This window comes from Odocoileus virginianus, chromosome 12 (assembly GCF_023699985.2).
Source record: "Odocoileus virginianus isolate 20LAN1187 ecotype Illinois chromosome 12, Ovbor_1.2, whole genome shotgun sequence".
In the NCBI taxonomy this organism is placed as follows: Eukaryota; Metazoa; Chordata; class Mammalia; order Artiodactyla; family Cervidae; genus Odocoileus; species Odocoileus virginianus.
This window is the reverse complement of record NC_069685.1, coordinates 26,072,550-26,100,406: the sequence shown is the minus strand read 5'-3', so window position 1 is coordinate 26,100,406 and position 27,857 is coordinate 26,072,550. Positions and strand designations below refer to the sequence as shown.

Here is a 27,857-nt window from a genome sequence, read left to right as displayed (position 1 = left end):
ACTCCCTCAGCCCCTCCCCAACTTCTCTGCCCGTTTACTTTTAGAGAACCCCTTCTTTCTCCTGTCTCGTTTCCTTCAGAGAAATCTCCCTTTCGTCTCTACTCAAACTCAGCTGTGGTCTGGTTCTTTCATCATAGTCTTGAAGGCTCATCAAACCCAGATCTGAATCATTAGCAATTGAAAATGACTTCAACTTTCCTTGAGAGTTTCTAAATCAAACTTCAGGAAGAAAGGAAATCATTCTTGTTTCACTCTCCCATTATGACAAATAAAGAAAATGAAGCAGCACACTTTGAATATTCAGACAATCCAAACATTCTAACTCTGCCACACAGTCAGTACAAAATGTTGACTAAGTGATTAAGTGAATTAGCTGAAAGCTTATCCCTTGTCACTTTCCACCAAAGGGTGGAAACCTTTCTTGCAACTTGACATGGGCCTGTGACATAGTTCCATTTCCAAAGGGAGGAAAGTCATCTGGTGGTGATGGTGGTAGGTAAGGGACTAAGAGATGTCTTTTTTTTGGTAAAATGATCAAATGAGGGTGGGCATGGATGTGATACCTGGAGATGCAGAATTCTTTCTGTGACCACAGGGCAATAGGCTGTATACTGAGGATGGTGAAGCAAAAGATGAAGGTTTTTGGTCACAGATGGCAACTTTAAGCAGCTGAACTACAACCAACAATTGCCTGCATTCTGACATTTCTTATTGTTAAGAGAAATTTCTTTGATTCATTATTCCTCCACCCTGCTTGAATGAAACTGTGTTCTGCCTATGGCTAAAAACAGTCCCGCAAATTAACTTCTTTACCACCATAGGATTTGTGATTTCCCTTCTTCCCACACTCTTAATTAAGTGTTCAGACTTGGCAGAACCTGTTTTTATAAATCATCATAGCTCTCTGTTTCTATTTCCTTTTCCACTTTGACCCATTTTGGATAGTCTCGCAAAGTTTTTCTTTTCATTCAAAGCTTATTGACAACTTTGAAGTTAACCTCATCTTGAAAATATTCATTCTCATTATTTGTAAGGCCATTTATTAAGTTAATATGCTAGAATTCATATATATTACAAGTATTATAATTTGAGTTTAGGTTGTTTATTTTAGATGTAGCATGGTTGAAAGTATCCATAATATACAAGGTTTCATATATTTTTAGAATATTTAAACATCCAGTTTATGCAAATATGGTTTTTGCATCTTTAAAATTGCATTTCATATTGGTTTGATGAGGAAAATAGGTATATCACTAAGGCATAATTCCTGCCTTTATTTAGATCATATATACAAAGGTGAAAACTTTAAGCTTTAGGTATATAACATTTAAATTATTTAATAATTTAAAAACAATTAAACTGTATATTTTTAAAAAATCCTAATATTTCACATAGCCATATATTTCACTGTGACAAATGCAATCACTAGAAGGTTTGAGCTGACTACCTGTGCTGGAAGAAGGAACATTGGCTTTAGAATTCAGCAAAGTTGGGCTTAGCCTCTCTGCCACACTCTGTCTCTGTCACCTTGGGTGTGTCACTTTAGCTTCATAAACCTCAGTTCAGTTCAGTTCAGTTCAGTCACTCGGTTGTGTCCGACTCTTTGCGACCCCATGGACTGTAGCATGCCAGGCTTCCCTGCCCATCACCAACTCCCAGAGCTTTTTCAAACTCATATCCATTGAGTCGGTGATACCATCCAACCATCTCATCATCTGTCATCCCCTTCTCCTCCTGCCTTCAATGATTCTGTAGCCTTAATTATAAATGGTAATAATAACAGGTGCTTAGTACTGTGATGGTTTTCTTTATTTCTTTTAAAATAAAACATATGTAATCCAGTAAACCTTTTCTCTGATGATACTGTTTTCCTCTAATAGCTAGACATTAATTCCCTCATGGAATGAACTTTTTTGAATTAGGTAGGTTTATTTTTCAAATCAATATTCTTTCATCTCAGAATAATTAAATTTTTTTTTTCTTTTGCATCTCCTGAACTGCAAACAGATTCTTTACCTGCTGAGCAATCTGGGAAACCATATATGTAAGGTGTGATGGGCTCATTGTTAATAAGATTCACTGGACGGAGTAAGAAAACTGAGCCCGGGAAAGATGGTGCAGCAACAGTTCTGGGACCTGCTACGTGGCCTCTGCTCAGCTCTGACTTTAGCTATAATTCTGGTAGATGGTTTTCTGTAAGCTTCGATTTACCGGGCACTGACCCAGCAAAAGCTGATCATGTGTCTTTCCAGTCTCTGACTTGGAGAATTCTCTGGCACCACAAGAGTCTTACTAATCTACTCTGCCATCTTTTAAGTGAACAAGGCTGGAGGACATTATTTTTAATACTTCTCAGAAGGTTTCAGAAGATCAAGCCAACCTGTCTCATAGTAGGTTTTTCTTTCTCCCATGTCGTCTACCTTCTCCTTTTCTCCTGCTTCAGGTGATCATCTATCAAGTAAACTATGTGCACCCAAACTCTTATCACTGACTCTGCTTCTGGGGACCACATACCTAGAAGAGCTGTATTCTGTAAAAGTCTGCTCTGTTTAAATGGTTCCACGGGCAATGTCCCAAAGGCACATTAAACCTAGGTGTGTTGCAAACAATTTGGGTATAGGAAAGACATCTAATTTTGTAGTAAGTTTCAGGCAGGAAGAAAAGAGGGTGACTCCATTTTTGTTCTGGGTAATCATACTATTCAAAGTGGGATCCCAGCTGACAACTGACAAAACAAGATCCTTTGTAAGAACAAGGTGTGGTAGAGCCAGACAGGCCAGGGCCAACACATGACTCCGGACCACTCATCAGAGGACTAAATGTGCTGGATGGAGGGCCTGAGTCAGAAACCCACATGCGACGCTGGTTCAACATGTCAAGGTCAAGTCAGAAACACTAAAATTTAGAAGCTACATAGGAGTCCCAGACTTGAAATTTTAGGCCTGTGCAATAAGATGATTCCAAACATTTCATTCTTGTTGCCCAGGTTGCCTTCTGTTTGTGTTTTCCAAATGAAAAGCATTTGTCACTTCATTTTCCTGTTAGAGGAAAATAAGCTCTAATAAAAATAGATCAGTATTTTTCTACTTCTTTGTGTTAATATAGTGGGGGTTCTTGGAGGTTAGGAAGATGAAAGAAGCAGGATCACTCCCCATCTCCTTCTGTCCTTGGAACCTCTGAGTAATTTCTATGGGACATGAGGAGATACATGGAATACAATGAGTTTTTATAGAGAAAGGACCTTGGTCTAATTTGATTTTATATCCTCCGCAGTGTCTTCTTGGTAAAAAATTTGAAACTTAACTTCCACAATGAGCATGTTAAATAGGTAATTCATAAAACATGCTTATACTTCCCAGATTTCTGAAACAGTAAGAGTGGAGCAAATAGAGAATAGGTAATACCTTTAAAATATAGATAGCAACATCCAACCAGTAACTAGATAAACAGTTACCATGGACATAACTTAACTTTTTGTTCTTCCAGAAAAAGAAGTTGTTATGTGGCATAGCTTAGGCTGTTATGTTAGGAACCATGTGAAAATTTTGCCATAGTTCTTGACTGGGGTCCAATAAGTCATAGGATCTGTGTTCAAATCTCAGGTCTACTGCATGCTGACCATATAAATCTGGACAAGTCACCTCATCTCACTGTTTCTCTTTCTGCTAAAGGACTGGTTAGCTTGAAATAAACTCCAAGGACCCTTAAAGTTTCAACGATTTTATTCTAGTTCACAAACAGCCCAAATGTTCATAAAATATTCTGGAATTGACAGTACATGAGTAATCAGACTTTAAGTGAACAAACTGAGTCCGTTTTTGGATATTTACACTAAACATTTAGCAATCATTTTATTCTTTTCAAAAAGTATATTTATTTTTGGTTTAGGCATTGAGGTGTAGATTTTAGTGTTGTTGGCATGAATACTCTGGCCATTTTTATAAAAGAATGATACTCTTGGGAGATTAAAAATTCTTAAATGCAAAAAAGCCTGGGAAATGTAAGCTATATTTTATTGAACCAATTGATTTTGCAAATGCATTTATATTCACATTCACAAAAGATTTCATTAGAGATTCTTAGCATATTTTTACTACATGATTAAAACCTTTGTAATGTTTGAAGCCATCTCTTCTAGAACAAATGCAGTAGAAACAATGTAACATCAAATAAGGTAAGACTTGTGGAAAAATTTTTAAAAAATAAAGTGCTATATACATATAAAAGATTATTACAATTAGGTATAATAAAGCTACTGAAATTGTATAAATTGTTTCTAGATAATTTTAAAAAGTCAAAATGGCCAATTTGATGTCATGCTTTTATTTTTATCCTTGTTGCATATTTTGGTTGACTCAAGTTAGCACTTTATGCTTCACAGCTGCTGACTGAAGCTAAGGAATAGCAAAACTGACCAGTTTTTCTGTTATAAGCATTTGTGGGCTTCCTAGGCCACTTTTTGGTGAAATGTTGGCCTCTTATGCAGGATAATGAAATCCCTGTGCTAACAAGAGTGATAGTGAAAGTGAAGTCGCTCAGTCGTGTCCGACTCTTTGCGACCCCATGGACTGTAGCCCACCAGGTTCCTCTGTCCATGGGATTTTCCAGGCAAGAGTACTGGAGTGGGGTGCCATTTCCTTCTCCAGGAGATCTTCCCAGCCCAGGGATTGAACCCGGGTCTGCCGCACTGTAGGCAGATGCTTCACCCTCTGAGCCACCACGGACCTCACAAGAATGCAAAGGATAAAAGTGGAGACGGAGCTTCCATTCTGAGAACAGCGCCATGAGAATTCGGGAGAATCACACTGGAGAACAGAGGGCGAGCTCTGTCAAATCGCAGTCACTCAGTTGGATCAGACTCACCAGTGGTGGAGTTTGAGTCCTCGGAAGAGAAGACCCCCTAAGCAATATCAGGACAGGGTCGGGGTGTTGAGTCAGGTGGGAACCTGCAGTCCACATGTTTGCTAACTTGCCCAGGAGGCTATAGACCTTCCATAGCAGCCTCCTGTTGTCTTCAGGCACATGTGCAAGGGAACTCAGTCACCCCATGTGTCTCCTTTGGGAAGGCCCATTCTTGAGAGTGCCAAGAAGGAAAGTCAGCAACTTGGCACTGAGTAGATTTTAGATCTTTCTTTTGTGAAAAAGCCTATCAGGCATACAACTAATTGTTTCTCTGGATGAGTATATAAGTTAAGTTCAGTGCTCAGTGAATCAATGAATCTACCAGTCTAATAAATGTTGAGTGCTACAAAAGTACATAAATTATGGAGAATAAAAGTATAAAATGAAATTAGAAAAAAGAATGTTCTATTGATGGGCTATATTATTCCAAAAGTTATTTTAGATTCCTCTTCTAGTTGTTTATTTAAAAGCATATTTTACTTTACTTTTCAAAGAGTCAAACTGTTTGTTCTCACCTTTTTTGCCCACCATTCCAAGCTTGGTTGAAACTTTTTGGAGATGCGAGAGACAATAGCCTTTATACTGTCTGCCTGGCTGAAGGGTTAGAATCTAGGGAATGAGGAAAGGTAAGGTGTATTTGATAAACTGCATTATCTTTTCTGTGATTCTGATGGGATAGTTATGTGCCCTGGGTTAGCATGCTCCCTAGGCACAGAGGGTGGAATTAGATGCATTTGTGTGTGTTAGTTGCTCAGTCATGTCCAGCTTTTTACGACCCCATGAACTATATATAGCCTGCTAGGCTCCTCTGTCCATGGAATTCTCCAGGCAAGAATACTTAAGTGCATTGTCATTTCCTTCTCCATAGATTCATTTAGGCAATAGGAAAAATCAGAACTAGAAAGCGGATTCACCAGAGCTCCATTGATTGTTTGGCTCCCTGAGCAATGTGGCTTCTGAGGTGGTTCTGAATCTGTCCAAGTATCTTGCAAGTATTTCAGACATCTGCCAACTGAAGCTATAAAGGTGGTTTATGTGGACATAACCTTACCCTTTCTGAACTTTCACATTTTAAAAACCAGAAGATTTTTAAATTATGTAATAAACATCTGCCAAATAAAAGCTTAACAAGCCCCTAAAAAAACAAATCTCACAGCAACAAGAGAGAATGGATGGGTAAGATACACCTTGTACATGACTTGAAGGTTTATAGTCTGATTGGCGTTGAGATCGTTGACTGATTCCCTCTGGCCAATGCATATTTTTTGGTGGGTCTGTACTGGGAGTGGTCATCTTTATATTGATGCTAGAGGCTTCTATTAGAGAAATTTATAAAAGAACGCTTACCTTAAGACTGGGCTTGATATTTGAAATTCTTTCCAAATTTAAAAAAAAAATGGAAAAGACTTTTATCTCTAGTCTCTGTAACAATCAACCTTGACAATTTTAGAGGACTAAATGCTGCTTAAAGATACTCTATTTTCTGCTGGTCAATGCCATTGACTCTAGAAAATATTTGAAAACAGAGATCTTAGTTCATTGCAGCTTTTTTCCAATTTTCCCACAAAGTTCTCCTTCTTTGATTCATTAAAGCCAATTAGGCATATTGCACTGGCAGAGATTAATACTGCTAAATGTCAATGATGTGTCTGCTTTGAAAAAACTATTGAGCTGAAGAGTAAATAGCAATACAATAAAAATGCCCTGACATCTTCCTTGCAAGAAAGCAGAGAGCTGTAAGATGTCAGGAAGAGTAAAGAAGAGGATAATAATGGTTGATCACTAAATTGATTTCAGTAGTGTATGTCCCCAGAAAATCAGCTGAACATATACACAGAAAACAAAGCAAAGCAAGAAAAATGATAGAAGATCATAGCTGGTGGGTACAACCGTTGACATAAGAAGCACTGTTTGTGATGCTCTCAAAAATGTGTTAAAACTGAAATAATGACCTTGCCTCTTCTGCACGGCTCAAAATGTCATTAATTAGCAGCATTCTTGAAAAGTCTTGCTATCCTCCAGGCATATGGACAGTACTGTTCAATCTCCGAAATCTAGTTTCTGTAAGAAATTTCTCAGTATACTCAAAACATTGCATATAACACAAATACTTTTCTTAGCTGGAAACCAAGGTGACTGGCTAGGTCAGCAACCAGTCAGCTATGGCCAGGACACCAAATCTGGCCTGCCACCTGTTTGGGTAAGGCCCTAGTGCTGAGATTTTTTTTGCGTGTTTACATTTTTGATGGCTGAAAAAAAAGTAAAATTAGAATAATACTCCAGTTCTGTGAAAATTATATTGGAGCTCAACTTCCAATGTCTGCAAAGAAAGTTTTATTGGAATACAATCACACCCATTAATTTCTGTTTCTGTATTATCTGCAGCTGCTTTTGTGATAAACCTACACTGTCAGAGTGTAATAGTTGCCACAGGCGCCACGTGGGCAGCAAAGCTAAAATATTCACTGTCAGGCCCTTTACAGAAAAAAGTTTGTGGACACCTGAGAAAAAATTACTTAAGAACAAGTTTGAGGCTTGAAGTTTAATGTGGAATTTTTTTCTTTCTATATTCGTCAGTTTTCAAATAGAAGGAGAGGACATGAAGTTTGTGGGAGGATATGAGGAAAGAAAATTGCAAAAAGTTGAATTTTCTTTTAAAAACTGGAAATTACTCTGTACAATAATATTCAGTGTTCTCCAGATAAATAGAACCAATATGAGATCTAACAGTCAATCAATCTCTCAATCTACCTATTGAGAAAAAGGACGTTGAAAAATTGGTTCGCATAATCATGGGGATCCAGTATGTATATGATTTTCAGGCCAGGCTAGCAAGCTAGAAATTCCAGCAAGAGTTGATGCTGCCATTTTTGGAATAAGGACATTCTGAAGGCAGAATGCCTTTATTTTTCTTCTGAGAGGACTTCAGTCTTTTCTCTTAAGACTTTCAATGGATCGAATGAGGCCCACCCACAATATGGAGGATGATCTGCTTTACTTTATGTCTACTGACATAAATGTTAATCATATCTAAAAAATACGTTCACAGCAACATCCACACTGGTGGATATTGTTTAGTCAAACCACTGAATATGAATTTATTCAAACCACTGAGTGCCAAGGCCTAGCAGAGTTGACATAAACTACCACACTCTAGAATGATGCCAATGAGGTAGGTACTTATCAGAGATACTTGTGAATAGTTTTTCTGTTTAAACAGAGGTAAATTGAATTTCCATGTCCCATTTTCAAGCTGGAAAAACAGAAACAAATTGTTTATGTAGGAATAAGGAAATTTTGATATTACTTTTAATTTATAATTTAGATTAACAACGAATCCACAGTTCCATAGACATAAGAGCAAAAATAAGAGCTTGGAAGCTTTATCCTTCATTTTTCAGGACCATACACATACACATATGTTTCAAGACTATTTGTTATCTCACAAATATGCAATGACAATAGATATGAGAGTTGTCCTGTGTTTATTGGCTTACAGGAGCTGCCAAGATAGACTAACTTAAACAATAGAATTTATCTGAGTGCAGTTCCAGAGTCTGGAAGTCCAAAATAAAGGTGTCCACAGGATTGGTTTCTTTTTTTTTTTTCCATTTATTTTTATTAGTTGGAGGCTAATTACTTTACATCATTGCAGTGGTTTTTGTCATACATTGAAATGAATTAGCCATGGATTTACATGTACTCCCCATCCCGGTCCCCCTCCCGCCTCCCTCTCCACCTGATCCCTCTGGGTCTTCCCAGTGCACCAGGCCCGAGCACTTTCTTCTGAGATCTTTCTCCTTGGCTTACAGGTGGTGGACTCCTCACTGTTTCTGCACATGGTGGTCCTAGGTCCGTATGTTGTCTGTGATCTAAGCTGAGGCTCAAAATGTCATTAATTAGCAGCATTCTTGAAAAGTCTTGCCTTCCAGGCGTATGAAATGCTTTGGTAAGGACACTAGTCATATTGGATTAGGGCCCGTTTGTATGAACTCATTTTGAAGTGAAAGTGTTAGCTGCTCACTCATGTCTGACTCTTTGTGACCCTCTGGACTGTAGCCCACTAGGCTCCACTCTCTGTGGGATTCTCCAGGCAAGAATACTGGAGTGGGTTGCCATTTCCTTCTCCAGGAGATCTTCCTGACCCAGGGATCAAACCTGAGTGTCCTGCATTGCAGGCAGATTCTTCACCATCTGAGCCACCAGAGAAGCTTCTATTTTTAGAGCCTGTATCTCCAAATATAGTCGTATTCTGAGGTACTTGGTAGAACTTCACATATGAATTGGGAGGCAAGAGTAGAGTTCAGGCCATAACATCTGGCAAATATTCAATGACTGAATACTTTCTATTCCCAAATGAAAATCAGTAGAATCGATCTATTTTCAAACCTAAAGCACTTTCTATTAATAAAATGTTAAAGTATTATATACATGCAGAAATGTGAGTAAACCATACATGTACAGCTTGATTAATTATTAAAAACAAACACATCTTTGACAGAAAGATTATTCTGAAATTTAGCATCTCCTTTATGTCCCCTTTCAGACAGTATGCTCACTCCTCCCCAGAGTTAACCCTTGTCCTGTTTTGTTTCTGAATTTTATATAAATAAGATGTATTACTTCACTCATTCAACATTATGTTTAGAAGATTTATCCTTTGTGTGTGTGTGACAGCTCATTTTTATTACTGTGGGATATTTGTTTTAGATATTTGTTTTAGATAGATACCACAATTTATCTATCCTGTTTCCAGTTATCTGCCGCTATGAATCATGCTGCTATGAATAATTGGGTAAATCCCTATAAAATACCTAAACTGAAGCTAAGTATGTCAAAAGTTGCTTTCTGTTAAAGAAAACAATAAGGAGAAATACCTTTGTCATATGATTTATCTTCAAAAATATATCTTTCATTTATTCATCCTGTTTATAATTTTTTGTTTGTTTTGGTTTGGTTTTGACACATATGCCCAGGTGTGTTTAGAGCAACTAATAAATCCATTGATGAGCACATTAAAAACATCTCTGAAGGATTTGGAGTATGGTGGGGTAGGGTGGTGATTTTCAAAATATAGTTCCCAGATCAGCAGCTCCCCATCAGTAGCAAATGGGAGTCTACTAGGAATGCAGATTCTCAGATTGTTGTATCATAACTCCAGGGGTGAGACACAGAAATCTGAAATTTCTGCAAGCCTGCAAGCCCTGTAGGTGACTCTGGTGCTTTTCTGAACTCAGAACCACTCTGGTAGAAGTTGAGAAGACAGGAAATGAAGACCTAGTGCGTAAATTTCTTTTCAAGAAGCCAGGAGTGTCAGTGGTAACACCACTTAAATCATCATGGGGTGAACAGAGGCTTCTCAGAGGAAGGCGTTCGTTGTCAACCTTTAGTAAAGACAGAAACCTTTGTTTAGGTGACCTTAGCATTTTCTTTTTTTTTTTATCATAAGTAGTAACAACATTCCCTGGAGATGGAAATAGAAACCCACTCCAATATTCTTGCTTGGTAAATCTCATGGACTGAGGAGCCTGGTGGGCTACAGTCCATGGGGTCAGAACAGTCTGACACAACTTAGTGACTAAACCATCCCCACCAGTAGTGACATTTACTTACTGGCTTTAATTTCTTTCAAGCTTGTCTCAAAACCTGTCACCACATATTAGGAAAAGGTCAACTATATTATAGAATATATTATACAACTAGGCAGCAGGGGAGCAGCCACAGGTTCAATGCTTTTACAGTAATATCCTTGGTGATGCTGTGACTTCTTCAATTCCAAACTCTCTTTTCTGGATCTGTGTGATATATGCCCATATTGCCTTTTTGCCTATCTGGAAATAAAACAAATGATCAAACTCCTACTTAGCAAGGCTTTATAGCATGATGGATAGTAGGGCAGACTCTGAAAAAGATATACCTGGATTTACATCCTAGGTTTTCTGCTTCCTATCTATGTGACTGGGATCAGATTGTTTAACCCCACTACGTATCTTTTTTTCTCCTTTATAAAGCAAGGATGCTAATAATACCTAATTTGTTGTGTTAGAATAAAAATTAAAGAAATTAATACCCAGAAAACACTTAGATATGTGTTTTATACATAACAAGGGTTTAATAATTGCTAGATTTTAGATGTTTCTTAATGGTATTCACAGTCTCATTTCTCTATTATCAATATTTTTCCCCTTTATAGCAGCATCACATTCTGACAATGGTCCATTAAAAAACTGTTGTTATTGGATTATAGTTGATTTACTATATTGTGTTAGTTTTGTTGTACAGCAAAGTGAGTCACTTAACATACACGTATATACCCCCCCCTTTTTTTTTTAGATTCTTTTCCCATACAGGTCATTACGGAGTATTGAAAAGATTTTCCTGTGCTAGTCAATAGGTTTATTTTAAATTATCTGTTTTATATATGTTAGTATGTCTATGTCAAACCTAATCCCCAAGTTTATCCCTCCCCCGCTCCTTCCCTACTGGTAACCATGTATTTGTATTCTACATCTGTGACTCAACTTCTGCTTTATAAATAGGTTTATTTGTGCCATTTCTTTAAATTCCATGTTTAAGAAATATCACATGATATCTGTCTGACTTATTTGACTCAGTATAACAATCTCTAGATCCATGCATGTCACTGCAAATGGCTTTATTACATTCTTATGGATGAGTAATATTCCATTGTGTTTATGTACTACATCTTCTTTGCCCATTCATCTGTCAGTGGTTATTTATATTGCCTCCATGTCCTGGCTATTGTAAACAGTGCGGCAATGAACTTGGATGGGGTGCATGTATCCTTTCGAATTATGGTTTTCTCTGGGTTTATACCCAGGAGTGGAATTGCCAAATCATATGGTAGCTCCATTTTTAATTTTTAAAATACTCTCCAGACTATTCTCCATTGTGGCTGTGACAATTTACTTTCCCACCAGCAGTGTAGAAGTGTTCCCTTTTCTCTACACCCTCTCCAGCATTTATTGTCTATAGATATTTTTTGATGAGGGCCATTCTCATCAGTGTGGGAGTTGATACCTCACTGTAGTTTTGAGATAATGATCTACTTAAAATAAATAAGTGTGTTGCTTTTTTGATTACCCCAGATGTCAGTAGATAAACTTATAATTTATTATCTTACTATGATACAATTGTCCCTTTGTACCCAGAAGGGATTGTTTCTAGGACCCTGGGGATACCAAATTCCAAGGATATTCAGGTTCCAGATATAAAATGATATAGTATTTGCATATAACCTATGCATATCTCCCTGTATGCTTTAAATGATGTCCAGATTACTTATGATACCTAATGATTCAGAATGCTATGTTAATAATTGCCAGGATGCCTAATTCAACTTTTGCTTTCAGAAAATTTATGGAATTTTATTTTTTTTGCTATTTCCTTTCCAAGATTGGTTGATTCTGTGCATACAGAATCTATGGACTACAATCATACGAACTGTTACATGTATTATATATACACATATAATACATTGTTCTAAGACTCAACATACAAACAGATACTACCATTATTAACTGCTGTAAGTTTTGGATCTTTGTCAATGTGTACCTCCCTACAACATGTTATGGGGTCTATTGAAAGATGTTTAAAGTTCATATGCAAACATGTGGAAATCAATGCATTTAAAGAATCTAGACTTTGTAGACTGACTTCTAGAAAAGAGAATAGAGGTGATTTCATTCTGGATTGCCTGGGATTTACAATTCATGTTTTTTTTCCTACTTTTAAGATACCAGGGCCCTTTTGAGACCTAGGTTAGTTCAAGGAGCTTTATTTCTCCTTCTCTCTTTCTTATCTCCTTCCTGTTAGAGGAAGAAATAAAGAAACCTCAGGGTAGTAAATAGAGGTTCACATCAGGATCGGAGAGCCTCTTAGATTGTGAATGTGCCCATTGGACTGCCTGCGTCCACACCTCTGCCCAGCACTGCATCCCCACTCATCTCTAAGCGTGCAATGCTTCTTGATAAGTGATGGAAAGTCTTTCCTGGTAGACTATGACCCTAAAAATAAAGCCGAATACCTATGCTAGGCAGGATGTGAAAAAAAACAGAAAAAGGCAGGCAAGTAAAGGGGTTCACACATTTGGAAATACAGACCTTCTAGTTTTCTCCTATGACTCTCAAGAGTCAACTTTACTATCTTCTTTTATTCCTCTAGTTCCTGAATCTCCCTTAAAATAAGAGGATATTTAGACAACTTTCCAGCAAAAGGAGTTAAGACAACTACCTTAAGTCCACTTCTCTCTAGAGGGCATCTGCCTTCCAAAAATATTTGAGCAGGGTTGAAAGCCCAATAGAACTTTGTCCAAGTGAAACGTTTACACTTGATTTTGTGCCTGTTGATTTTTTTCTTTTATATTCAGATATTGCAATGAAATGTCCTTCAAATCTGTTTTGTTCTATCTAAACTCTAGGTCAGGTTCTATCCAAGCTTTACATTGCAGATTCCCAATTTACTACCTGAAAAGCTATCTACACAAGGCACTTCAAAGTGCTGCCAAACTTGTTTACAAAGATGTCAAATGGACATTCAGTAATAAAATATAAAATCCTTAGTTTGATTGGCAAAGTTACCTCACTCCGTTCTTCCTGGTTTGCTTTTTTTTTTAATGTATGAGTTATGCTAAATTTTTCCAACAATCAGGCACTATTTTCTTAACCTGCCTTGCACTCTTATACCTCCATCAATCTCACTCTGCCACTTCCTTAGTTTGAGATGCTCCTCTGTCTCCACTTCCATCTGTCCTTTATGACTAGTTAACCAGTGGTCTTACTTGAGGTCATTTTTTTTTTTAATTGTCAGAAGTCCTTTCCTCCCGGGAGTGCAAATTGTACCTCTACAATAGATGATGTCAAGTCAGCCTCCTCACCCCACAGCAAGCTAGAAAACTGGAGGGCACAGTGACTCCAGAGAGACTAGAAGCACAGACTTGGGACCCATAAGAATTATGGTCCACACTGTGACTTTGACACTAACCAGTTGTGTGACCTAAAGTTAAGTTGACTTAAAAGTTCAATATTCCTGTTTATACAGGGGCAGAGCACAATAGCTTCTACACAGGATCATTCAACTGGCAATCACATTTTTTTTCAGATCACCCTGAAGAAATCCACAGAAGATGAATTTAGCACCGTGGGTGCCAAACACTGAAAATGCTATAGGCCAGTTTCTTTTGCGGTGGGGAGTAGTGATCAAAAGGAAGGGAAAGAGGTAACCTTTAAATGAATGTACTTCTGCCTTCTGAGAAATCTGTATGTAGGTCAAGAAGCAACAGTTAGCACTGTACATGGAACAACAAACTGGTTCCAAATCGGGAAAGGAGTACGTCAAGGCTGTACATTGTCACCCTGCTTATTTAACTTATATGCAGAGTACATCATGAGAAATGCTGGACTGAATGAAGCAAAGCTAGAATCAAGATTGCTAGGAGAAATATCAATAACCTCAGATATGCAGATGACACCAACCTTATGGCAGAAAGTGAAAGAAGAACTGAAGAACCTCTTGATGAAAGTGAAAGAGGAGAGTGAAAAATTTGACTGGAAATTCAACATTCAGAAAACCAAGATCATGGCATCCAATCCCATCACTTCGTGGCAATAGGTGGGGAAACAGTGGAAACAGTGAGAGACTATTTTCTTGGGCTCCAAAATCACTGCAGTTGGTGAATGCAGCCATGAAATTAAAAGATGCTTGCTCCTTGGAAGAAAAGCTATGACCAACGTAGACAACATAGTAAAAAACAGAGACATTACTTTGCCAACAAAAATCCATGTACTCAAAGCTGTGGTTTTTCCAGTAGTCATGTATGGATGTGAGAGTTAGACTATAAAGAAAGCTGAGTGCCAAAGAATTAATTGTTTTGAACTGTGGTGTTGGATAAGACTCTTGAGAGTCCCTTGGACAGCAAGCAGATCCAATGAGTCAATCCTAAAGGAAATCAGTCCTGAATATTCATTGGAAGAACTGATACTGAAGCTGAAACTCCAATACTTTGGCCACCTGATGCGAAGAACTGACTCAGTGGAAAAGACCCTGATGCTGGGAAAGATTGAAGGCAGGAGGAGAAGGGGATGGTGGAGTATGAGATGGTTGAATGGCATCATCAACTCAATGGACATGAGTTTGAGCAAGCTCTGGACATTGGTGATGGACAGGGAATCCTGGCATGCTGCAGTCCATGGGGTTGCAAAGCGTCAGATACAACTGAGCTACTAAACTGAACTGAACAAAGGATGAGATATTAAAGACCCCTTACCAGGAACTGGTAGTGATAGACACCTTTTTGCCTGGCTTGGCTTGTTCTTAAATGGGGAGATTGTCAGGAACTATATTATTTATCATCAAAACCCAGACATATTTGAGAGTGAAATGTATACTGTTACTAATGACACTGGTACACCAAACTTAAACAAAAATGGCCCAAACAAATCTTCCCTGTGCATGCTAGGAGGCTAAAGTTGGATTTCTCAGCATCTGAAAAGTAATCACGTATTCTGTGGCAGGCCACTCTCTTATTGGGAACTCTACCTTTTGGAACACCACTTCCAATGGGAACACTAAACAAAAGCAAGCATCTCAGAGCAAGGCAGCTTTTCACTGGTCCCCTCCCCTCAAAGCTCTTACATCATAATGGAGGAACTGGGAGGGGTGGGTATTACTTCTCACAGATTTATTTGTCCTAAAGACCAAGTCAGAGAATATGAAGCCTGATTTCTGTTAATGTGACTTAGTAATACAAGTTTAGGAATACAGATGAAAATGTTTCACTGCCCAAGATCACACTGACTGAAATGCCTATTCATATTTTATTATTTTCCAATATTTTAAGTTATAATAGCCTAGGCAGGATTTAAATATGCCTTAAAAATGGAGATAATTACTTGTATCTCAAAAGAAGAGGATTGAGATTATAAATTTCAATAGACATGTATTATTAAAGTTTAGATTTTATAAATGTGGCATTGATTAGTGACTTCTATCCTTTAGCAAAGATGCTGCTGATAACTATTCATACATGTAGTGATAGAAGGTCTAAATGTTGAAGATCTCCAAGTATTGTTCCTGGGCATGCTTTGAAACCTCCAAGAAAATCCTCTCCTTCAATAATGTCTTCCAGTTCTATGATTCATACACCATCTATAAACTAAGATTTCAAAATGTTCATTTCTAGGCACTACCTCAAAGACCTACTTTCTTGCTATCTCCACATGCATGAATATAGTCTGTGTTGTCCTGTCTCTGCCTTTCTGAGACTATCTTGTGCACTTAGTCAGTACATTCAAGATACACTGTCTCCATCTCTTACTTGAACATGATGGACTCTTCCCTGCCTCTTCACTTTGTTTCTTCTATTGCTATTGCCCAACAATTTCTCCTTGGAGACTTTTCAGGCCTCACTGATTCTTAACTTTTATATCTGGGCTCAGGGATCAACTCCTCAGGGGAAATCTTCACTGACCACTTTATCTTTCCCCAGTTTCCATTATACACAATCTGTCTTCTGCCTTGAGAATGTGATCATAAATGGATCATGTCTATAGTCATTACTGTCTCCCCAACACATAGCTCAGTGTCTAGCTCATAGAAGGAGCTCAATAAATATCTGTTGAAATATTAAATGAATGTTTTGGTTTGATTAAAGTAACATAAGTAAAAGAATGATTACTCCCTCTCCATAGACCACATGAAAGTATTTATGGGGTGTGAAGCAAAAGGAATGTGACTTGCACACTGCTCTCTTAGTATCAGAAAAGAAAACCAGACCCTGATAATATGGCTTTGTATTCTGTGTTATCTTGTGAAAGAGGCAAATAGTAAAAACATTTCTTGTATCTTGCGAAAAAAAAGTACACCACAGGCAAGTGAACAACATCTTAAAATTCAAGCAAGTAAGTGTTGTGTACAAACTTTAAAAAGTGGTATGGTTTGAATAAACAAATCACTAAATCAGCAGATAGATAGCAAAGCAATATTTCTTGAACAATTAAGGAAATTGATACAGGATAAGACTTACTTGCCTAAGCAGGTTTTTAATGCATATAAATTTGGTCTGTTTTGAAAGAAGATGCTTTTTTAGAAGACATTTATTATAGTTCAAAATGCATATCTAAGTCTTTTATTTTCATCAATTTTCCCACAGCCACCTATTTTTATAAATGACAATTATGTTTCTCATGATCTTGTCCTAAGTCATATAAATCTCATAGTTGGGAGAAACTATGTATGTATCTATTACATCTGTGTAACCAAAGTGTTCTGCTTCATCTTTTAGGATATACGTAATTATCCCTGATCAGTTCCTAGAATGAAATGATCAAAGTCTTCATCTAGAAGTAAAAGTAGATTTAATCTCAAAATTTGTCTTGTCTCTCCCATTGGGTTTTACCATTTGCCACTGAAAGATGTAAGGATCGCCCAACTCACTCAAACATGTTTTGAACTCAAAGCACCTACTGTTGCCTGGGTCTATTTCTGTTCACTGGATTTCTCCGGTGGCCCAGTGGTAAAGAATTTGCCTGCCAATGCAAGAGATGTGGGTTTGATCCCTAAATTGGGAAGATCTCTTGGAAAAGGAAATGGCAACTCACTCTAGTATTCTTGACTGGGAAATCCCATGGACAGAGGAACCTGGTGGGCTATAGTCCATGGGATCAGAAAAGAGTCACACATGACTTAGCAGTTAAACAACAACAGCTACAAATTTCTGTTCACTACCCATAGCAATGTCAGCCTGGCTGCTGGTCCAAACTGAGTACTGCATGTGTGAAGCATACAGTGTATAATGGCATTTTTTTGCCAAAGTAGCAGCCCCGGGTGTTAACACAGTATATTGCTCCAGTGGTAGTGAACCTTAGAAAACAAGCAGACTTCTCTCCCCTCATGTTACGTTCAATAAATGGGATTTTAGTCAAAGATATTTAGGTTAAAATAATTTTGATTTTCTTACTCAGTAATGTCTACATCCCTCCAGGATGGCCGAACAAAGGGTGTGTATGGAGTCAACACAGGTGGTGGAGATTCAGATTTCAGTAGAACACTGCCATCAGCAACATGCTGCGTATATGATGGTGGTGGATCAAGATCTTCATTAGTAGTTGAGTATCTCCAGTTGAAAGCATACTTGGCAAATAGATGAATTTTGGTTTCAGGGGTGATTCATCTTAAATTGGATTTGTCTATTAAGACATAAAACCCTTTCAATAGAGTGTAATACTGTAATTTGAATTTATCACTTTCAAATTATAAATTTGGGACCTAAAATGACTACCTTAATAAGCCCTCAATCTAAAGGTCGTAATGCTTAGTGACTGGTTCTTTTAATCTATAACTTTGGCCATTTCCTAGTGTGTAGGTTAATGTCAAGTGGAATGGGATGCATGATCACTAATTTCCCTTTTCCTTTGTCTCAGGTCTAGAACAAACACAATATATCTCTCTTTTTTTTAATTTTTCAGGCTTTTCCTTGATCTAGGCCCTAAGTATGGCAATCTTTTTCCATGCTAAATGACCCTCTGTTTCTTCATTCAGGAAAGAAAGGCTGGGTATATCACAGCTTCTTCTCTTTCAAGAGAACTGATGCAAATCAGTCCACATCCCCTGCCACCAGGTCTATATAATAAGAGGTGAAATAACTTTGTCAAACATTAGATGCTAACAGATAAGTAGATAAATGAAAGATTATGCTTCATCCTTATTCCAAGAAAATAGAACCTGTCCTCTTGGATTTGACAAGTTAGCAGGGCTTCTAAAAAAATTGTTTTTGAAGACAAAGATATGTTTCTGCTGATTAAAATACATAATAAAATGTAACAACTATAAATGTTTACATGCCTAATTAAAAAAAAATCTCAAAATACCTGAATCAGAGGGAAATATAGACAGTTCCACAAAAGTGGTAAAAAATTTTACAACCCTTTTTCAATGCTCAGAAAACAACACAAGACAGCATGGCATTGGTATAAAGAAAGACAAATAGATCAATGGAATAGGGCAGCAAGCCTAGAAAAAGACCCACATAAAAATGGTACACTGATTTTTGGCAAAAGTGTCAAGGCAATTCAGTGGGTAAATTTAAAAGCCATTCCAACTGTACATACTCCTAGGGGGAAGGAAATGTTAACATATCTTACATCATGACCAAAAAATTAACTTGAAAGGAATGCAGACCTGAAGATCAAGGTAGGCAATAAAACTTGCAGAACAAATCATAGAAGAAATCATTTCCCTTGGAATAGGCAATGGCTTCTCAGATAGGAAACAAAAAAACAAAGGATAAAGGAAACTGATCCATTGTACTTAATCAAAACTTAAATCTTTTACTCCTTGAATGCCAACATTAAGAAAACTGAAAGGAAAGCTACATGAAAATACTCCCAAAACATTTTATTCCTCAAATGTATTCCCCAGACATATATTTGCCAAAGGATTTATTTACAGAATACATTAATAACTCTTACAGTTCTATAATAGACAAAAAGCCTATAGAATGGCCCAAAAGATTTGAGTAGACATTTCAAAACAGAAGATATACAAATAACCAACAAACATATGAAAAAAGTTTAATATCATTTGTCCTCAGGAAAATGAAAATTAAAAGCACAAGAAGAAACTATGAACACATTGACTGGTCAAAATTAAAAAGAGTGGGAAAAAAGAAAACAAGTATTGACTAAGATTTAGAGCAACCAGAGAAATGCCAGGCTGGATGAAGCACAAGCTGGAATCAAGATTGCCAGGAGAAATATGAATAACCTCAGATACTCAGATGACCTTGTGGCAGAAAGTGAAGAGGAATTAAATATCCTTTTGATGAAAATGAAAGAGGAGAGTGAAAAAGTAGGCTTAAAACTCAACATTCAGAAAACTAAGATCATGGCATCTGGTCCCATCACTTTGTGGCAAATAGATGGGGAAACAATGGAAACAGTGACAGACTTTATTTTGGGGGGGGACTCCAAAATCACTGCAGATGGTGACTGCAGTCATGAAATTCAAAGATGCTTGCTCCTTGGAAGAAAACCTATGACCAATCTAGACAGCATATTAAAAAGCAGAGACATTACTTTGCCAACAAATTACTCAAAGCTATGGTTTTTCCAGTAGTCATGTATGGATGTGAGAGCTGGACCATAAAGAAAGCTGCTTGCCAAAGAATTGATACTTTTGAACTGTGGTGTTGAAGAAGACTCTTAAGAGTCTTTGAAACAGCAAGGACATCCAATCAATCAATCTTAAAGGAAATCAGTCCTGAATATTCATTGGAAGGACTGATGCTGAAGCTGAAACTCCAATCCTTTGGCTACCTGATGCAAAGAACTGACTCATTAGAAAAGACCCTGATGCTGGGAAAGATGGAAGGCAGTAGGGGAAGGGGACGATGGAGGATGAGACGGTTGAATGGCATCACTAACTCGATGGACATGAGTTTGAGCAAGATGCACAGGAAGCCTGGCGTGCTGCAGTCCTTGGAGTTGCAAAGAGTCAGACACGATGAGCGACTGAACAGCAACAGGCAAGAATACTGGAGTGGGTTGCCATGCCTCCAGGGGATCTTCCCAATCCAGGGATTAAAGTGGGGATTGAATCCCACATTGCATGCGGATTCTTTACCAGCTGAGCTACCAGGGAAGCCCTTAGGACTTTTACTTCATGATAATATGTGAGATTAACATTATCCCAGACTATTTAATATATTTTCATTTTCATTATTGTGTACCTATCTATAAGCCATTCAAGATTTCATGATGAAGTGTGAAAACAAAATAAACTAATTTCAGTAATTATTGCCATTTCGCCCTCTGCTCTCTATTCTTATCATCCCAAGGCGTGTATATCTTATGCTACTAGGGTCTCCCCGTGTCCCTTGCTTCTTATTTTATAGAGCATTCTTTTACATAGTATAATTCTGTATTACAGTCTAGTTAAATATAATTAGTTTATATCTTTCTAGAGATAATAGATCTTTGAACTTGTAGGAAGTAATTTATGTGGTTGTTGGTTGTGTATCTATTTTTAGACTTGCCCTTTAAAGTATAATGTTGTGGTTGCTATTCTTTCAAGCTCCCATTTGTGTTATGATTTAAAAATGTGAAAGGTGATAATTTGATTTTAGTCATTGGAACTAGAGCTTAATTATAAAGCAATTCTTCTTTCCCTTTCAGAGAAAAAATGAAGCAACATAGTTTTCATGCAGCTAAAGACAGAAGAGTACAAACAAGGTGATGCCTATTATCCCAGGAACACATTCATAGGTATCATGTGTTGAATTTTCCACCAGACATTTACAATACACATTATTGCAAAAGTTTGTGTTTTTATATCTTGGTTTTATTTATATGTACATTTACATGTGTTTAAATTTAACTGTTTTCCACAAAGGACTGAGTTGCATATTTTGTTAACTATTAACACTTTAAGGGTTTGAAGAGTTTTACCTAGGATTTTTTGTTTTTATCCTTGCAATTTTTTTTAAACAAGCCATCTGAGAAAGGATATTTTTCTGATTTTCTGATTTGATAAATGTATGTAAGCTTAGAATTCTGGAAAACAAACAAACAAACAAACCAGATCTTGTGTTTCTATTAACTCCTCTTTCCTCATTGCTTGCTTTTAATTCTTAAAATCAATCTCCACAGCCTCAGTTATGATTTTGACTTTCTTTTTACTGGACTGTTTTCTCCTTGACCAAGCTTGTATCCAGTCTGGCTTCTAGCTTTGTGCTGGGAGGCACCAAAGTGGAGGGAAAAGAAGGATTTTTGACTGGCAAATATTACCTGGCTGTATTAGTGTCTAGTAATGAGCATAGGTGAGCTATTTCAACTATGCTGATGCATGTGCATCATCATGTGGACTAATAATAGTTATATTACTGTGTAGTTCTGAAGCCTGTTACAGGTAAGGAACCTGGAGAATAAGTACTGGTTCCTTGTGTTTGATGCTATATTCTCCCCAGCTACCCTGACCCTAACTTCTAACCCTGATGGCTTCATTTATCCATTATCAGTGATTCCAAAGGGCACCCTTTCTGATTTGGGGCTGACGTTTAGACATAAAAGTGCTCTCAGTTCTTAAATTGTAATTAGCTTGCTATTCTGCATTTACCTATGCAAATTATTTTATTATTCTCATGTGAATTTGACTCAAGTGAAGGTCACAGTCCTAATCTTGTCCTTTTGCTACTTTTTTAGAAATTCAGATGCAGCAATCAAGTATTATATGTTGAATTTCTAACATGTAACTGATGTGCTAGAATCTTAATATTAACTTTCTGTTATATTTGTTCAAGTGATAGAAAATGGAGTTAGAAACTGAGAGACCAGTATTGATAATATTGATTGAACAGTTCTTCAGAGAACATCATGTATATTCTACATACTATATTAATTCCTGAATTATTGATTGAGATTTGAAGTTTAATAATTATCATTGGTATGCTACATAGGATAATATTTGGGAATAAATATAATAGAGCCTGAAAATGAAAATTAGTTCAGCTTTATGTGTCAGTATTCTCTAAAAATTATCATATTTATTTCATTTAATAGCATGTGTTATTATTGTTCAGTATATTCAATAATTTGCTATAAGCTCCTAGTTTCACTGTAAATGTTTAATAGGCAAATGAGGCTTTAGCTACAAATTCAAACAAAAATTCTGAAACATTTATTTGACCATATATCCCCATCCATGACCTGGTATTCCTTATTCCATTATTGCTATAGCCAATATCTTAAAAAAGGCTTGAAGTTTAAATTTACGGACTGCATGAACTGCTAAATTTATGAGACTTTATTTTCATAAAAAGCATCTAAGAAAATTCAAAGTAATATATACTTTTAAAATTAACTATAATGAGGAAACGTGGCAAATTTTACCAATCCTGATCCACCTCATAGAATACACTCACTTGCCTGTTTTATTTGGGGAGAAAGGAAAACATAAAAAGGAAAGGAGTCCAGATGAATACTTTTGCTATAATTAGTGGTGATGCATGTAGTGAACTGCTAAGTATCCATGACTAATCGAGATGGACAGGGCTGTCCCTTGCTAATCACAGAAGATATTGGCCTGTCCATAGGAGAAAAGAGTGATTATATCAAAAAGAACAGTCAGATATTACCAGGGCAAACTCTGTCAACACTGTCTGTGAATGATAAGAGAAAATGACAGAGATGAAATTAAAAGCAGTATTAACTATCCTTAAGTAAGGAGGCATTTTTATGTGCTCATGCATTGCACTGAAAGACACTTTTTTTTAACAAGAGTATTTTTTAAAGGAACCAATTACTTTATTAGGTCTTGAAATTCTTTGTCATAAAATTAATCATAGTCATTGTGTCTTATACTAATGTAAAGCACTTAAAATATATAATTATTTGATAATTCCTACATAATCTTTACATGCTAGTTATAGTCCAATATCAAATCAAGTGCAGAATAAATGATGGAGCCAAATGAAGCAGGTGGGTTGGATATTTGTGGTATGGTAATACAGTTTGTTTTTGGTCTGCTATTATTTATGTAAACAGACAATTAAGTCTTAGTTTATAATTCATAAATGATTCCTTACTGCCAAGCAAAGAATTAGCTTTTAAGTTTTGTTGTTTTTACTGAGGCTTCTGTTTGGATGCATCTTCAAATTTAGCAAATACCTTTTTTCAGGAATCAGTCATTGAAAACTAACTTTTTTTAGTTGGTTGTCATGGGATCATCTCCATTCTCTCATTATTGGAGTCTGAAAATTTCCTCTTTTTCCATATTGTTGCTTAAGTCTAACTAATCAAAGAATAACAACAATTTTATAAAAGTTCAGTTGTTTATAAAGTAATATATTTTCAAATTTCAGAATTCTAATAAATGAATATATTAGTGAAAAATTATGTTAGCAAAAAGCTAAAAAGAATTTTGGAGAAAAAATTTTATATTCCTTTCTGTAGAATGCACACACAAAAAGTTCAGTAGAACAACAAACATGGAGTCAATGAAATATTGATAATCAAAATATATATGTACCAGACATCATTGTAAGTACTTTTATATATATTAATTAACTGAACCCTCACGTCACTCTAGAGTAGGCTTTGTTTTTATCTTTTTTATACACACTTCGGAACTGAGACACAGTTATAAGATCACAGTAGAACAGGAATTTAAATCTATATACTCTGACTCCACAGTCCATAAGCTTCATTACCATAATATTTTCCCTCTCAGAGCAAAGCAGTTACAAATTTCTGTGAGCAGAATTTTGACATAATAGGGTAGGATGGGTTTGATTTAGATAGCTATGGAATAAATACAAGGAATGAACATAGTCTTAGATGTTTTTTCCTCCAGTGTTTGTTGTAACTCAGCTCCAAAGAGAGGACTCTAGAGACCAGACACAGATTTTTGGTTGCTTCATACAACTTCAGTCTTCTTAAGCCATGAATATAAATTGTATACATTTAATATATAATTTTGTATATATTAATTACAAATTTAATCTCAATAGCATAATTTGAGATCCTCCGCTAGCCCCCATCAACATTCCTTTGACTGTTTTCTTAATTGGCTTACTGCAATTGTTTAATTCAAAGCGACTGTCAATTTTAGAACAATTTTTAGCCATTGATGGGGCTTAACTGAGGTACTAGGAACTCACAGAATCCAAGACACAAGCAAGTTTTGGAAATGAGAAAATATAATAGCGCTAATCAGTCAATGACACATATTCTAATAGTCTGTCAGTGAGTTGCTGGCTTGCAGGAGGTTGTCAATGACTATGACCAAATCATTTTGGAAGAATGGAACAAGAATGAGTTATAGAAACTTTCCTGAGATTGACCACTGAAAACTTGAGCTTATGAAAATTTATTTTTGTCCAGTTTTTTCCATCTCCAAGGGATATTTTTTCCTCACCTCAAGAACCACCAAGCTATCCTCTTTTAACTGTCCAGAGCACAGGCTTGCTATTACAGGTACTGTACACCCTGCCCCATAGGTGACCAGTGTCTTCTAACAGTGTATTTACCTTGCCTTTCATAAGGCATGAGACAGTGACCACAGTCTTGCTCAAAGTATTCTTCTATATGCAGCATTGCATTGCATCTAAAAGTCCCAAATACCACATCCTTCAAGTGAGGTCCTGCTCATCCTGGTGTTTGCTCAACTGGCTGAATATATAACAAGACAATCCAATATGATTAGTCCCTCCTCCCAAAGAGTGAATTGGGCAGAGCTGCACTAAAAACCATCCCTGGCAGAGCCCTAGGTTCTGGGCTCCTGGAGTTGCTGCATGTAGTTTTTGGTTTTTGTTTTTTTTATTTTTAATTGCTAAGTAAATGTGATACATATTTTTATTTTATTTATTTTTTTTTCTGTTTATTTTTATTAGTTGGAGGCTAATTACTTTACAATGTTGCAGTGGTTTTTGCCATACGTTGACATGAATCAGCCATGGATTTACATGTATTCCCCATCCTGATCCCCCCCTCCCACCTCCCTCTCCACCTGATTATCCCTTTGGGTCTTCCCAGTGCACCAGCCCCGAGCACTTGTCTCATGCATCCAGCCTGGGCTGGTAATCTGTTTCACTCTTGATAATATACATGTTTCGATGCCGTTCTCTTGAAACATCCCACCCTCGCCTTCTCCCACAGAGTCCAAAAGTCTGTTCTGTACATCTGTGTCTCTTTTTCTGTTTTGCATATAGGGTTATCGTTACCATCTTTCTAAATTCCAAATATATGTGTTAGTATACTGTATTGGTCTCTATCTTTCTGGCTTACTTCACTCTGTATAATGGGCTCCAGTTTCATCCATCTCATTAGAACTGACTCAAATGAATTCTTTTTAAAGGCTGAGTAATATTCCATGGTGTATATGTACCACGGCTTCCTTATCCATTCGTCTGCTGATAGACGTCTAGGTTGCTTCCATGTCCTGGCTATTATAAACAGTGCTGCGATGAACATTGGGGTGCACGTGTCTCTTTCAGATCTAGTTTCCTCGGTGTGTATGTCCAGAAGTGGGGTTGCTGGGTCATATGGCAGTTCTAGCTCCAGGTTTTTAAGAAATCTCCACACTGTTCTCCATAGTGGCTGTACTAGTTTGCATTCCCACCAACAGTGTAAGAGGGTTCCCTTTTCTCCACACCCTCTCCAGCATTTATTGCTTGTAGACTTTTGGATAGCAGCCATCCTGACTGGCGTGTAATGGTACCTCATTGTGGTTTTGATTTGCATTTCTCTGATAATGAGTGATGTTGAGCATCTTTTCATGTGTTTGTTAGCCATCTGTATGTCTTCTTTGGAGAAATGTCTGTTTAGTTCTTTGGCCCATTTTTTGATTGGGTCATTTATTTTTCTGGAATTGAGCTTCAGGAGTTGCTTGTATATTTTTGAGATTAAACCTTTGTCTGTTGTTTCATTTGCTATTATTTTCTCCCACTCTGAGGGCTGTCTTTTCACCTTGCTTGTAGTTTCCTTTGTTATGCAAAAGCTTTTAAGTTTCATTAGGTCCCATTTGTTTATTTTTGCTTTTATTTCCAATATTCTGGGAGGTGGGTCATAGAGGATCTTGCTGTGATTTATGTCGGAGAGTGTTTTGCCTACATTCTCCTCTAGGAGTTTTATAGTTTCTGGTCTTACATTTAGATCTTTAATACATTTTGAGTTTATTTTTGTGTATGGTGTTAGAAAGTGTTCATAGTTTCATTCTTTTACAATGTAGTTGACCAGTTTTCCCAGCACCACTTGTTGAAGAGGTTGTCTTTCTTCCATTGTATATCCTTGCCTCCTTTGTTGAAGATAAGGTGTCCATAGGTTCGTGGATTTATCTCTGGGCTTTCAATTCTGTTCCATTGATCTATGTTTCTGTCTTTGTGCCAGTACCATACTGTCTTGATAACTGTGGCTTTGTAGTATAGTCTGAATTCAGGCAGGTTGATTCCTCCAGTTCCATTTTCTTTCTCAAGATTACTTTGGCTATTCGAGATTTTTTGTATTTCCATACAAATTGTGAAATTATTTGTTCTAGTTCTGTGAAAAATGCCGTTGGTAGTTTGATAGGGATTGCATTGAATCTATAGATTACTTTGGGTAGTATAGCCATTTTGACAATATTGATTCTTCCAATCCATGAACACGGTATATTTCTCCATATGTTTGTGTCCTCTTTGATTTCTTTCATCAGTGTTTTATAGTTTTGTATGTATAGGTCTTTTGTTTCTTTAGGTAGATATATTCCTAAGTATTTTATTCTTTTTGTTGCAATGGTGAATGGTATTGTTTCCTTAATTTCTCTTTCTGTTCTCTCATTGTTAGTGTATAGGAATGCAAGGGATTTCTGTGTGTTAATTTTATATCCTGAAACGTTACTATATTCGTTGATTAGCTCTAGTAGTTTTCTGGTAGAGTCTTTAGGGTTTTCTATGTAGAGGATCATGTCATCTGCAAACAGCGAGAGTTTCACTTCTTTTCCTATCTGGATTACTTTTACTTCTTTTTCTGCTCTGATTGCTGTTGCCAAAACTTCCAAAACTATGTTGAATAGTAGTGGTGAGAGTGAGCACTCTTGTCTTGTTCCTGATTTTAGGGGAAATGCTTTCAATTTTTCACCATTGAGGGTAATGCTTGCTGTGGGTTTGTCATATATAGCTTTTATTATGTTAAGGTATGTTCCATCCATTCCTGCTTTCTGGAGAGTTTAAAGCATAAATAGGTGTTGAATTTTGTCTAAGGCTTTTTCTGCATCTATTGCGATAATCATATGGTTTTTATCTTTCAATTTGTTAATGTGGTGTATTGCATTGATTGATTTGTGGATATTAAAGAATCCTTGCATTCCTGGGATAAAGCCCACTTGGTCATGATGTATGATTTTTTTAATATGTTGTTGGATTCTGTTTGCTAGATTTTGTTAAGGATTTTTGCATCTATGTTCAT

At 36.8% G+C, this 27,857-nt stretch overlaps 1 long non-coding RNA gene across 3 annotated transcripts in view; it reads left to right on the top strand.

The window, feature by feature from the left end:
• LOC139037696 (uncharacterized) overlaps positions 1–27,857 on the top strand; it is a 207,222-nt gene that overhangs the window by 162,250 nt on the left and 17,115 nt on the right. For 2 of the 3 annotated variants that reach the window (XR_011490527.1, XR_011490529.1), the window contains one exon: positions 21,093–21,182. The exons of the other annotated variant lie outside the window; for it this stretch is intronic. This is a non-coding gene — a long non-coding RNA (uncharacterized lncRNA). The remainder of the gene's footprint in view (positions 1–21,092; positions 21,183–27,857) is intronic. 3 annotated transcript variants of the gene reach the window in all.